This window comes from Octopus bimaculoides, chromosome 27 (genome assembly GCF_046866305.1).
Source record: "Octopus bimaculoides isolate indiv1 chromosome 27, ASM4686630v1, whole genome shotgun sequence".
Classification (NCBI taxonomy): domain Eukaryota; kingdom Metazoa; phylum Mollusca; class Cephalopoda; order Octopoda; family Octopodidae; genus Octopus; species Octopus bimaculoides.
The window spans coordinates 18,844,973-18,858,351 of record NC_142954.1 but is presented as its reverse complement, the minus strand read 5'-3'; the positions used below and the strand labels follow the sequence as shown (position 1 = coordinate 18,858,351).

The window sequence follows — 13,379 nt, the reverse complement described above, 5'->3', positions numbered from 1 at the left end:
GAGATGGTGAGGCAAGACCTAAGAACATTGGGCCTCACCGAGGCGATGACTACTGAATGAGACCTTTGGAAATGTGCTGTGCGTGAGAAGACCCGGCAAGCCAAGTGAGATCATTGCCAGCGCCCCTGGACTGGCTCTTGTGCAGGTGGCACATAAGATGTACCATTTTGAGCGTGACCGTTGCCAGTACCGCCTGACTGGCCTTCGTGCGGGTGACACGCAAAAGCACCCACTACACTCTCTGAGTGGTTGGCGTTAGGAAGGGCATCCAGCTGTAGAAACTCTGCCAAATTAGATTGGAGCCTGGTGTTGCCATCCGGTTTCACCAGTCCTCAGTCAAATCGTCCAACCCATGCTAGAATGGAAAGCGGACGTTAAACGATGATGATGATGACACTATAATACAAAAGCAGTCTATACGCTGTTAGAAACTGCAGCCAAATCGCCTTCCTTCTTTGAACGAAGGACAAACGAGATCAGGTTAGTATTAGATACAAACAGAATGGTCACATTTGGAACTCTACATTATCATCGGCTCTGCTGGATCTGGGGGTTAAACAACCATAGCCACGAATACTAACTACTATACTATACATTAGCAATTGTAGTCCAAGATACACGATGTCTGAATAAAAGATAGGATGGTCACGGCTGGAACATCAGTGATCATAAGTCTACTGGATCCAGACAGCCCTGGGTTTAAACGACAACAACTACAAGTACCAATGGCAACACCTATACTATACATTACATAATGTACTCCTAGATACACTATGTCTAAAATAAAAGACGGGAAGCCTGTTTTGTCATTGATTCTACTGGATCAGGGCTGACCTGGTGTTAAACAGTAACAATAACAACACGAATAAGTTCTCTCATGCTCACTCTCTCTCTCTCTCTCTCTCTCTCTCTCTATATATATATATATATATATATATATATATATATATATATATATATATATATATATATATATATATATATATATATATTGCCATTCACATGCACATGTGTTGGACCACTAGGTTGAACCACTAGGTTACAGAGACACAAACACACGAGCATTGGCTGTCAAGGAATGGTGGGGGGACAAACACACACACACACATATATGTGATGGGCTTCTTCCAGTTTCTTTCTACCAAATCCATTCCCAATGATTTGCTTAACCTGAGACTATAGTAGAAGACACGGTGGGACTGACATGCATACGATCAATGTAGTTCTCAGGGAAATCCAACGCAGAACACAGAACATGATAAGCTGGTCCACTGAATTACAGGTATGACTCATTTCTGCCAGCTGAGTGAGCTGAAGTAAAGTGAAATAGAGTGTCTTGCTGAAGGATACAATATGCCACTGGGAACCCAACCCTCCTAACCAGGAGCCACACACATATAAAATAACAACATAACAGGATAATCAACCAACATCTAATCCGTTGTCCCCCAGACATTGCCAGGCAACTATTTCAACCCTGGATAAATCACCAAGAAAACTGGTTCCAAAATAACAGACTGCCAAACCCTATCTGATTTCTTAGCAGCAAACCCCATGGAACATCAGACAACTGACCCCCTACACTTAAACCCACAGAGATATCTCACATGCAAGAGACAAAACTACCAGGAGATACCTACAAGTGCAGGTGAGTAGCTTAGTGGTTAGAGGGCTTAGAGGATTACAACTAAACACATGTATATTATCATTTATTAAATTGCATTCAATTTGCCATGCATTATTCGTTTCATTATCCATCATCTTTTCCTTCAATTTTCAGGTACATTGAAGACCCTTTATTTGTCATTGCTTCAATCAACGTGAATAAAGTGTCTGCCAAAAAGTTCTGCTGAGAAGATCGAAAGGAAACTTTATCCACAAAACACACAGAGAAGGTGCAGCAATGAAGGCCTAACAGTGGTGGCCGAACATAATCCCTTAAAGACTGACACTTTCAAAGGTGGCTCTGCATGTGTGTGTGTGCGGGGGGGGGGGAGGGGTGACAGCGTTTTGTTGAGTTGAAGTGGGATTTAAAGGGTGTAAACGAAGAGGCTACCAAGCGCAAGTTGAACCAAGATGGAACTAACTACAACTGTAGCTATTAAGACTGAACACTATCCTATACAATACACAATGTAGTCCTAGATACACTCTGTCTGAATAACAGATGGGATGGTCATTGCTGGAACGTCTATGATTGTAGAGCTGCCTGGATCAGGACTGACCTGAGGTTAAACAAGAACAACTGGCCTATACGTTTTGGCTCGAACTGCTAGAAGTAGTAACCAAATCTCACTTAAAATCCCACACAACTACTTCAAGCAGAGACGTAGGAATAGGATGGGATGGTCACGGCCAGAGTGACTTTGAGTACGAGCCTGCTCGGTCAGGTTTGACCCTGGGTTAAATAACAACACGCACACTATAATACAAAAGTAGCCTATACGCCTCTTTTTTCGAGCCGCCAAGTTACAGGGGCATAATCGCATCAACATTAGTTATCGGGCGATGGTGGGGTGACATAGAGACACACATACATACATTCATATATATATATGCGTGCGTGTTTGTGTGCTTACATATGTACCTACCTACGTCTCTCTCTCTCTCTCTACACACACACACACACACACACACACACACACACACACATATATATATATATGTGATAATATACGGTAAAACCATATAACCGGAGGAGAGCTTACTCTCCAAGTAGAGAAGTGGGTAAACATAAATAGACCTCGTAACGATACCAGCTGCCAAACGGTTCCACGGCGAATTGGGGCCCCAAGTGACCTTTGTAAAGTCATTGGGGAGATTCCCGAGCCAATTATCGAGGTCTATTTATATTTATATATATCGTATATTTATAAAGAGGGCAAATTTAGCCATTTCTCCGTAGATTGAAAAAAAAGATGAACAACTTTAATCGATTTCCGAACATTATTGGGTTCTCATCAGAGGCGTAGTGGTTCAAAGTTACATAGTGACTGAAGGTTCGAGAGTTTCGTGCAGAGGCACTTATCAAACTAATTAAATCAACGTTTTCTATATAAAACGAAAAAGCAGGACAGTATCGGAAACAGATATGACGCAGATACTATTTTATATATAGGCAGGAAGACTTTTGATTAATAATATGACAGAATTAAGACAAGATAAAAAATGAAAGTTGTCAATATATAAGGTATTCTGTCTAAACTACGTCTTAAAGATACGATTTGTTAGTAGTAACGCAAACAGGAAACTATTTCTTAAGGAACTCAAGCAGATAGAGAGGAATAAAGACAAAAGGAAAGTAAAGATTTAATGAAAAGGTGAATCAAGATGGAGTTGAAAAAAAAGGCACTTACCCAGGCAGTGGTCAAGCAAATAATGGTATGGAGTATTAAATGGTCGTTTTGTATTGAAAGAATTTTGAAGGGGTTTTATTTTCAGACTGGGGTCAAACAGTCGAATCCCTTCAACCATGTCTTTAGCAACACCAATTACAAAGAACTTGGAAGTGGTACTAAAAGATGCAGAGAAGTATTGACAGACAGAAACTAGGTGGGAAGTATCTTCAAGAATTCAAGTAAAGCTATACATTCAAAATTAACCATACATGCTGGTTTTGTTGTTGTTATTGTTGCTGCTACTGTTGTTATTGTCACTTAATTTTTGGTATTTTGACGCTATTTGCCTTCAGAAGTTAGTGGTTCTAAACTCCCTAGGGAATTTTATGCCAGCTTCATTACTTTTATTTATTTATATGTTTATTTTTTTTCTTTGTTTTGAAACGAGGTCGAACTTAAGCATTTTATACCGATAGATTTTAAACACTTTTTTTCTGCAACTGGTAAGATTATGTAGGGGATGCAAATTTTGATCTTGCAACCCCTGAAAATTCTAGGGGGTGTGAGTGCACCCGCTGCACCCCCTGTTCCCGGGCCCTTGTATATATGCGTGTTTTTATTTATATACATACACACACACATATATATATATATATAGCGTGTATGCGCTTCATAGAAGTCCACAAATTTATATATATATATAAAAGAAGAGGCGGGGAGCAGTAAATTTGAGTAAAATCTATTTAAGATTTAGTTGTTAAGTTAAATAAATGAGGGAAAGAGCGACAGTTCCGTGAATGGATTTCGTGAAAGTTTGACGAGTCAGAATTACGAAACTCTTGAGTAACTTACATAACCCTTCATAGATAGGTGTGTGTGTGTGTGTGTGTGTGTGTGTGTGTGTGTGTGTGTGTGTGTGTGTGTGTGTGTGTGTAGATAAACAGACAGAACGTAGACCGTTAGACAGACAGATAGACAGATAGATTTCTTTATTAGCTACACAGGGCCGAATACAAAGGGAACAATACAATGTAGAACTTTTCTTTTCAAAAGAAAGAAAGGAAAAGAAAAACGATCAAAAGAGTTTGGGGCGTGTAAACAGCAAAATAAAGTGGAGTAAAAATGTATAATAGATTAAGTTTAACTGTGGAAAGAGGAGTCTGCGAAAAAGACCACGGTGACCTCAGGCAAGGTAACAAACACATCAGAGCAAAGCACTCTCTCTATCTCTCTTGAATTTACAGAATCGTGCTCAAAGGGATTTCGTCATTCACGTGTACCATCTTTGCTACGTTCACCAACCTTCTATTGAAACTTTTATGAGACAAAACTTGCTTCTCTATTCTCACCTTCCTTTTCAAATGATACTTGAAAAAGTTGATGAGCGATTGGCCAGAGAGGAAAGTGTTTGTCTCTAAACCTTTCGTACGAGTCCACCACACACATTCACCATAGCCATCAGCACAATGAAAACTGCCTTGCCTTCCCGGTTAAAGGAAATTGGTGGGGCAATATTCACGATAGAATCAGCCGATAACTGAATACGTCACACACATAACAGCAGCCGTTCGACCTAAGCCTGTAGGTTTGAAATGGCTGGACACTGCATGAGTGCGTGTAGAATGGTTCCGTGGATCTGACCGCATCTTGAGCAAGTCGGTCCTGTGTTTCTCGAACCGTGCCCGCAGAGCTTATCTCGAACAGGCAATGCTTCTCGATAACACTGCCAGGCTAGGGATCTCTGGTCCTTGCTTGAAAGTCGTCCTGAAAGAGGCGGTTCAGATGGTCCTCGTCGATGCCAAGATTGTCCCCAAGAACGTCGTCGCACCTACGCTCCACAAATTCTCTAAAGAACACCTTTGTGGAATTGAAGTCGCACAAGTTTGGTCCCGGATGGCAGAGTTGCTTGAGGGCAAGGTGGCACTCCCTGCAAGCCCACTGACTTTTCCGGGTTAATTTTCACTCCCATTACCTCTTCGTATTCTTTTATTGTCTTGTCCAACAGGTCGATATGCCCGTGGCTCGACACTGTGAAGGTGAGGTCATCTGCGTATGCAGATATGCTCCTCTCACATCTAGGGATACCCCTCAGCATCACTAGCTTCTGCAGTAGGGGTTCAAAGTCAATACATACAGAAGCGACAAGAGGGGGCATCTGTGACGGACCGAACGCCTGATGTTAAATGGTTTAGATAGATGACCATTGACGCGAACTACCGAGCGGATGCCACTGTATAAGGCAGCAATCCAACCGCAGAAGATGGGACCGAAACCAGTGTCCTAAGGACAGCCTCCAACGATGGTCGACCTTTTCGAAAGCTTTCGATTGATTCAAACTGATCGGTGCCCCCAACCATGCACGATTCCTTAACTACCCTGTCTATGATGTAGTGCATCAGATGGAAGTTGTCATGGATACTCCTGCCCGGCACAGCGCATGTTTGCGTCTCAACGATAAGCACCAACCTCTCGGCTAGAACCTTGGCCAAAATTTTCAAATCTGCGTTGAGCAGAGTGATGGGCTGAAAATGATCTATAACACTCTTCTTGTTTGGATCTTTCTTTAAGGCTGCCACCGCTGCCCACCTCACAAAACTGGGGATACTCCCATTTTGCTGCCAGTGACAGTAGACTGCAGCCAAAATGCCTCCAAACAAGTCTGGAATATGACAATAAGGCTCGTAAGGCAGACTATCCAAGCCCAGTGACTTGTCTCCTGCACAGCCTGCCATTAAATCCCATACACTCCAAGCCATGCAGGTAGGCACTAAAGTCCACCCTGCATTCTGACCCACCAGTTGTCTCGAACAGTCGGGCAAATTACTGTTGAAAGGCCTCACACATCCTTTCGGGCTCGAGTACAATTCGCGCCCCTGTTCATCTGTCAGACACCGAATGGTGGCTTTGTTGCCTTGTTGCGCCTCTGCCACTTGGACTTCTCAGGTGGCTCCAACTCCTTCGTTTCTCAGAGCATGCATCCTAGCTCTGACAACATATCCTTCGTGTTTGGCGTTGAAATGTTGGTCAAGGGCCAACCTCACTGCCAACACATTGGACATGATGTCACATGTATGTGCCTCTTCTAATTTCTTAACTAGGTCTCCCTCTATTCTATTTCGATCTATCACTAGAGCCTTTTTATACCTAACCGATTCTATTTTAATTGCTTTCTTTAGGGCATACCACCATCTATTGTTGATGCTGGTGCCCGTCAACGCCCTCTTAACTAGTGTGCTAATCAGGTCTCTGTAAGCCTGGCACGCCGTGAATAACGCATCTAGTTTCCAGTAACTGGGACCCTACCTATGACTCTTATCTAAGTCAAGCATACAAGTCACAAATTTGTGACCTGTGTAGCTGACTATATGAAACTGTGGACAACCTACACTATCCCTATCCACTGTCCTATAGAACACTATCTAAATACGATCAGGATGGCCCGATGCGGTTGGTCCATGTCGACTTTGATACATTCAGGTGGTCCAGTCGGTACCTATCAGACAGTTGGAAATGTCTGAGTGGGCCTTTGAAGCATTTACATCCCCTTCTATTTCTATCTCTACCCACGTAGTCTAGTTGCATGTCCATGGTAGCGTTCCAATCCCCCATTGAAAGTAAAGGTCGAGACATTCCCAGGAAAACCTCTAGACGTCGAAAGAAATCCAGCTGACCTGTTAAGGACGGTGCATAAATTGTTATCGGTCGAAAAGCACACCCATTACTACCGTTGACATCCAAAACGACCAGCCTACCCTCCGGTAGGTTAACTAGGAAGTTAGTTTTTGTATGTGGCAGATGTTCAGGTGCAATAAACACTGTAAACAAACAGGAAACAACTTCTATCTCATTCCAGGGAGAAAAACTAGAGGTAGTCGATAGCTTCCGCTATCTGGGTCACCAAGTTAGTAGTGGGGGTGGGTGCGCTGAAAGTGTAGCTGCTAGAATAAGAATAGCCTGGGCAAAGTTTAGAGAGCTCTTACCTCTGCTGGCGACAAAGGGACTCTCACTCAGAGTAAAAGGCAGACTGTATGACGCATGTGTACGAACAGCCATGCTACATGGCAGTGAAACATGGGCTGTGACTGCTGAGGACATGCGTAAGCTCGCAAGGAATGAAGCCAGTATGCTCCGTTGGATGTGTAATGTCAGTGTGCATAGCCGTCAGAGTGTAAGTATCTTGAGAGAGAAGCTGAACATAAGAAGCATCAGTTGTGGTGTGCAAGAGAGACGATTGCGCTGGTATGGACATGTGGTGACGATGGATGAGGATAGCTGCGTGAAAAAGTGCCACACCCTAACAGTTGAGGGAACCCGTGGAAGAGGTAGGCCCAGGAAGACCTGGGCTGAGGTGGTGAGGCAAGACCTTCGAACATTGGGCCTCACCGAGGCGATGACTACTGACCGAGACCTTTGGAAATGTGCTGTGTGTGAGAAGACCCGGCAAGGCAAGTGAGATCGTTGCCAGTGCCCCTGGACTGGCTCTTGTGTGGGTGGCACATAAGATGCACCATTTTGAGCATGTCCGTTGCCAGTACCGCCTGACTGGCCTTCATAGGATTTTCGAGCGAGATCGTTGCCAGTGCCCCTTGACTGGCTCTTGTGCGGGTGGCACATAAAAGACACCATTTCGAGCATGGCCGTTGCCAGTACCGCCTGACTGGCCTTTGTGCGGGTGACACGTAAAAGCACCCACTACACTCTCTGAGTGGTCGGCGTTAGGAAGGGCATCCAGCTGTAGAAACTCTGCCAAATTAGATTGGAGCCTGGTGTTGCCATCCGGTTTCACCAGTCCTCAGTCAAATCGTCCAACCCATGCTAGCATGGAAAGCGGACGTTAAACGATGATGATGATGATGAGAGTTTTAGGACGTTGTCTCACAGTTGCTGACAGTAAACTTCATTTCTCCCTCTGACCAAGGTTCTAGCTGGTCAGCCAGACTTCGTTCTCACTGAGTCGGTTGGATGGTTTGACTGAGGGCTGGCAAGCCAGGAGGCTGCACCAGGCTCCAATCTGATCTGGCAAGGTTTCTACGGCTGGATGCCCTTTCTAACACGAACCACTATAAGAGTGTAGTGGGTGCTTTTTATATTCCACTGGCACAGGAGCCAGTCAGGCGGCAGTGGCAACGACCACGCTAGAATGCTTTTTCCTTGCCACTGGCATGGAAACAGTCAGGCAACACTGGCATCAACGACACATGAAGGGTTCTTTTTACGTGTGTGTGTGTGTGTGTGTGTGTGTGTGTGTGTGTGTGTGTGTGTGTGCGTGTGTGTGTGTGTGTATATATATATATATATATATATATACATATAATGTAACAAAAGAAAAAAAAATTATATGGAATGTAAAACATCCAGTTCACAGGTACAGCAGTTGAATACCACAGACATAGGAGTATAAATTACAAATAATAAATTAAATAGAAAAATAGAATTGACAATCTAACAATTTATTTACATTATAATATTAAAAAATTTGAAAAAGACAAAGCCAACAATTTGTTTTGACTTATATACAATATTTGATTGATAAACAATACATATCTCTGTACATAAGCCACTTGAGTACAATATTTCAAAAAGACACATGAAATTCTATGTTCAAGGAATGCTAAATCACAAAATACTGGTTCGAAATCCGTATGTTTAAGAGTATTTGCATTGAGAATTCAAATACATAAAAAAACAAAATTAAAACAGATAAAAAAAACAATTATGACGTAGATCAATATTTATTATATAAATATGCCTCTACATATTCGAAAGAAGGAATTTCCAGTATATCAACTATTTATTTATTTGTGCTATTTTTTATTATATTTATGATTACCATAAGAAAACAAATGTAAATTATGAATAATAATATATAATAACTCTTTCTCATTTACTTCTATCAGCACAAAGTCATTATTTCTCATAGGAAGTTTAAGAGGTGTCCAATGGGAAAGCATAGTTGTGTTTGAATTAGGGTATGACTTGACATTTAAAAGTGATATTAGGTATGGTGTGGATTAAAAAATTTCTTTTTTTTAAAAGAAGTTTTTTTGTGCAGACGTAAACGCTGTGAACAAAGAAGGCAACAATTGTTTGCACCTTGCTGTAAAGAAAGTGTTTCATTCTGAGGAGGAACACTTGACCATTTTAGTTAAGTACTGCATGAAGATCAACATGCGAAATAGAGAAAGGCTCTCTGGTGTGGTGGTTGCTAGTTATCTAGTCCACGAGAGTGGAAATTTTTATTTTAAAAGCAAGAGAATTAACTCCACTTAAAAATGCAAAGTTGAAAGAAAAATTAAAGCTATTATTCCCAGCACAGGCAATATGTAGGTTGTGTGAAGTAAAGAAATACAACATGAAATTCTATCCCTGTGGTCATGTTGTGATTTGTGGGGAATGCTTTTCCAAAATTCTTCTGAAATGATGTCTAGGGTGCCAACTACTTATAAGAATCCCACGTTGGCACCTACATCAGAAAGTAAACCATAGCAAGTTGAGACTCCAAAGATTGAAGAGAAGCAAGTTCAAACAGTGGCAGTTGAGACTCCAACGTGTATGGAGGAGGTCCTGACGACATCACAGACAGTTGAATCTGCAAAGGTTGAGGACAAGAAAGTACAGACTGATTCACAACCATTAGAGGTTCTATCCCAGTAAGTTGGTTCTCAAAACCTGGAAGAGAAGCATCTCCTGAAGGTGGCACATCAGTTAGGAAGTAATTGGTAGCAAGCTGGTATTTTCTTAGGAATTAAAACTATTGACCTGGAAATTATCAAGCATAACAATCCCTTCCACATTGTAAGACAGAGCTACCAAATTCTGTGCAAATGGTTTCTAAGTTGTAATCCAAAAAAACGGATACACAAATCATTAAAAGAAACTGAGCGTTTCACTGCATTTGAATGTCTATCATTAGACAAAGAAGTGGGGTCTGTGTAAATGTTGCTACTCTTTATTCTCAGGAGCAAATTCACTAAACAGAGACCCAGGATTAAATTCGTTCAGTCAGAAGGAATTCTTAAATGTAAAGAACCCAGAGCCACATTGCCCAATACGTTCTTCTTTAAGATGGCAGATGGTGAATTGAAGAGGGTTCACCAATTAAATCCATCAGACCTCTACCATATTGAGACTCCTTTAATACTTTGGCTCCCTTATTTGGGATTAACCTTTGAAGTATTCAAAAAAGATTTATCACGTTTTACAACATTACCCCTCAGCAGACTGAGAGTCGATAGTAAAACAAACAAAGAAGATGGCACCCTACCAAAACTGTGACTCCTAAGGACCTGCCTTCATTGACCCCCACCAACAACTGCATCACTTTCTTGGCTTCATTTTTTTACCAATGTTTCATCTTTCACTGCCCTAGATTTCTGCCTCAACTAAGCAAATTTTATCCAGCAATGTTTAAGGAAGATGATTCTGGCTGTTTCTGATTGACTCAGGTCTGGTCTTTCGCTGCTGGGAAATACTTTCCTTACAGCATCTTCTCATCATGATGCAAGCAGATCCCTTTTTCTAGTTGCTACGACAACCTTCACCTCATTTGCTACACTATAGAGCAGGTAGGAAAAATTCCTGGCATAGGTGGGGCACTGGTGAATTTAGACCAGTCTAAAGCATTCGATACGGTTTACCATCGGTATCTGGTGGGGGTCAGACTGGGCTCGACTTTCCATGGCTGGATCAATGCTATGTATATCATTGATCGAATCAGTCGTCTAGGTGAACGGTCTCTTCTCAAAGCCATTCGCAATCAAGCATTAAATTTGCCAGGGCTGCCCCCTGTTGCTGCTTCTGCATGTATTAGCCATTGAGCCATTGCTGCGGAGGTTGGGGATTGTGGGGGAAGACCGCATGATCTACGTTATGGTAAGGGAGCAACTGCATATGTGGATGAAGTCACCATCCTCGTGTCTGATGAAGGGCAGCGACCTCGTGAAGAAGACCCCATTAAAAAAAATATGAAGCTGTGGCAGGGGCAAAAGTCAACCAGCCTAAATCAGTCGGGTTTGCAACTTGGCACCTGCAGGGGCAGGTCAATGCCTCCCAACAGCATCGTTTGACGAAAGGCCCCCTTAAACTGCTCAGGGTCTGCTTTGGAAATAGGTAAATCAAATTCTTCTGCATTGCAATTTCAGTTGATTCCAATACATTTGCCGTGACATCTCCACTGGTTTTACCAGACTCTTTTCGTGCCAGAGAAACAGAGTAACTCATGAATGTATGTCCTGGCCAAACAAAATGATTGCTAATACACATTGCTGGCATGTTCCAAAGCCCCGTCGGTGAGAATTGTGCCACTGACGGAGGAAGTTGTAGCCTCGAACATTTGGCGGAACAATATTTGGTTTTCTCCAGAAGGTGAGAGGAGGCGTTGGGAGAGCTTTTTTACAGGATTTGTCAAAGGAAGAGACATAGCCTGAATGGACTCCTTCCCTGTGGATATATTGTGCTTCCGATCGTGGCACTGTTGGAGTGCCTAAGTGGCACTTCGGGTCGGAAGATTGTAAGAGGATGAGTGCCTCATACTGAAGGGGCATGTGACCCATGAGAAGAGTTGTAAGAGGCAGGTGCTTCATTTTAAGGACATGGTGTCGTCTGCAGTAAGAGGCTTAGTACCTCATTGTAAGGAGCTTGAGTCCAATAAGAAACTGTGCTAAGAGGTTTATTGCCTCAAATATGTAAATTATAAAAGAACAATGTTTTAGAGAAGCAGAGTTCGGTGGGTGACTTCTGCCTTCTCCCATTAATATCATCGTGTTCATCATTCATCTCATCAATGTCTTTGTCCAACCCGCAGCTACTCCATCTATGTACGGCTTTCATAGCCAATATAATGAAATAAAGTAGCTCATTTTCATTATCATTCATTTTTATCATAAGTTTTTTTTTTTTTTTCTAATTGTTATATGTCCCCACTGGCCCCCTTGTGGGTAATAAAGAAATCACTCCTCATTCGTTAAGTCCTTGTTATATAGGACCTTATAAAATATCTTCAAGAACAGAAAAGACAATCATATTAGATGCTGAAGGAAAACCAGAAACAGAAAATGTGGATATAGTCAAGAAGGCTTTTGTCAAATCCATCCGGAATTCAAGAACATGAAAATATAATTGTAAAAAGATACCAAAAATATGTGATCTCAATATTAAATTAAAACAATAGCATCGAGGCTATCATCCTGAAATGACCAGGCCACAAATGCAAGAATGAAAGAAACCAAGCTACTGCGTCTAATTTTATCTGGTGACCACTGTGTGGCCATCCATGCCACTGATACAAGGATCAGCTGAGGCAAAGCCTAAAACTGACCGACATCAATCCCAAAGCCTGGGACATTGAAGCTGAGGAAAGGCTGTGGTGGTACCAACTGCCCTACAGAAACAGATATTACATGAATTTCGTAGTGGACACCTGGGAATGTCAAGAATGAAAGCTTTGACAAGGAGTTATGCGTCTTGGCCGACACTGGACCAGGACATTGAAAATTTGGTAAAATCTTGTAGAGGTTGTGTGCCAGCAGCCAAGGCACCACAAATACCAATCATGGCCTGAGTCCATTGTCCAGAGTACATATAGACTACACTGGACCAGTGAATGGCGCCTACTACATTGTTGATAGCCTTACCATGTGGCTGGAAGTATGTAGGTGCGGTCAAACCTACCGCGATGGTAGCAAAGTTCCTGCATGAACTTTTTGTTCAATACAATGTTCCAGACACCACAGTATCGGACAATGGAACATAATTTACAGGATGAGTTCAAGAAATTGTATAAAATGCATGCAATCAAGCACATGTTTACTCCGCCCTACCACCCAGGGTCAAATGGGCAAGCAGAATGATTTGTAGATACTTTGAAGCAAGTGCTAGAGAGAAAAAAAAAATTAGGCAATGACGAAATGCTAAATAAATTCTAAATATCAGTTCAGGCAAGTCGCCTGCAGATCTAATGTTCGATTGAAAAATTAAATTGATCTTTGAGAAAACGTGCAGAGTAAACAAAAAATTTTTACAGAAACAAAGTCCATTTCAAAG

General features: G+C 42.0%; 1 protein-coding gene and 1 long non-coding RNA gene across 8 annotated transcripts in view; one reads left to right on the top strand and one right to left on the bottom strand.

The window, feature by feature from the left end:
* LOC149130882 (uncharacterized) overlaps positions 1–3,606 on the top strand; it is an 87,140-nt gene extending 83,534 nt beyond the window's left edge. Inside the window, exon 2 of the long non-coding RNA XR_016238687.1 lies at positions 1,781–3,606. This is a non-coding gene — a long non-coding RNA (uncharacterized LOC149130882). The remainder of the gene's footprint in view (positions 1–1,780) is intronic.
* LOC149130881 (uncharacterized) overlaps positions 1–13,379 on the bottom strand; it is a 78,177-nt gene that overhangs the window by 62,675 nt on the left and 2,123 nt on the right. The gene's annotated exons all lie outside the window — the stretch shown is intronic.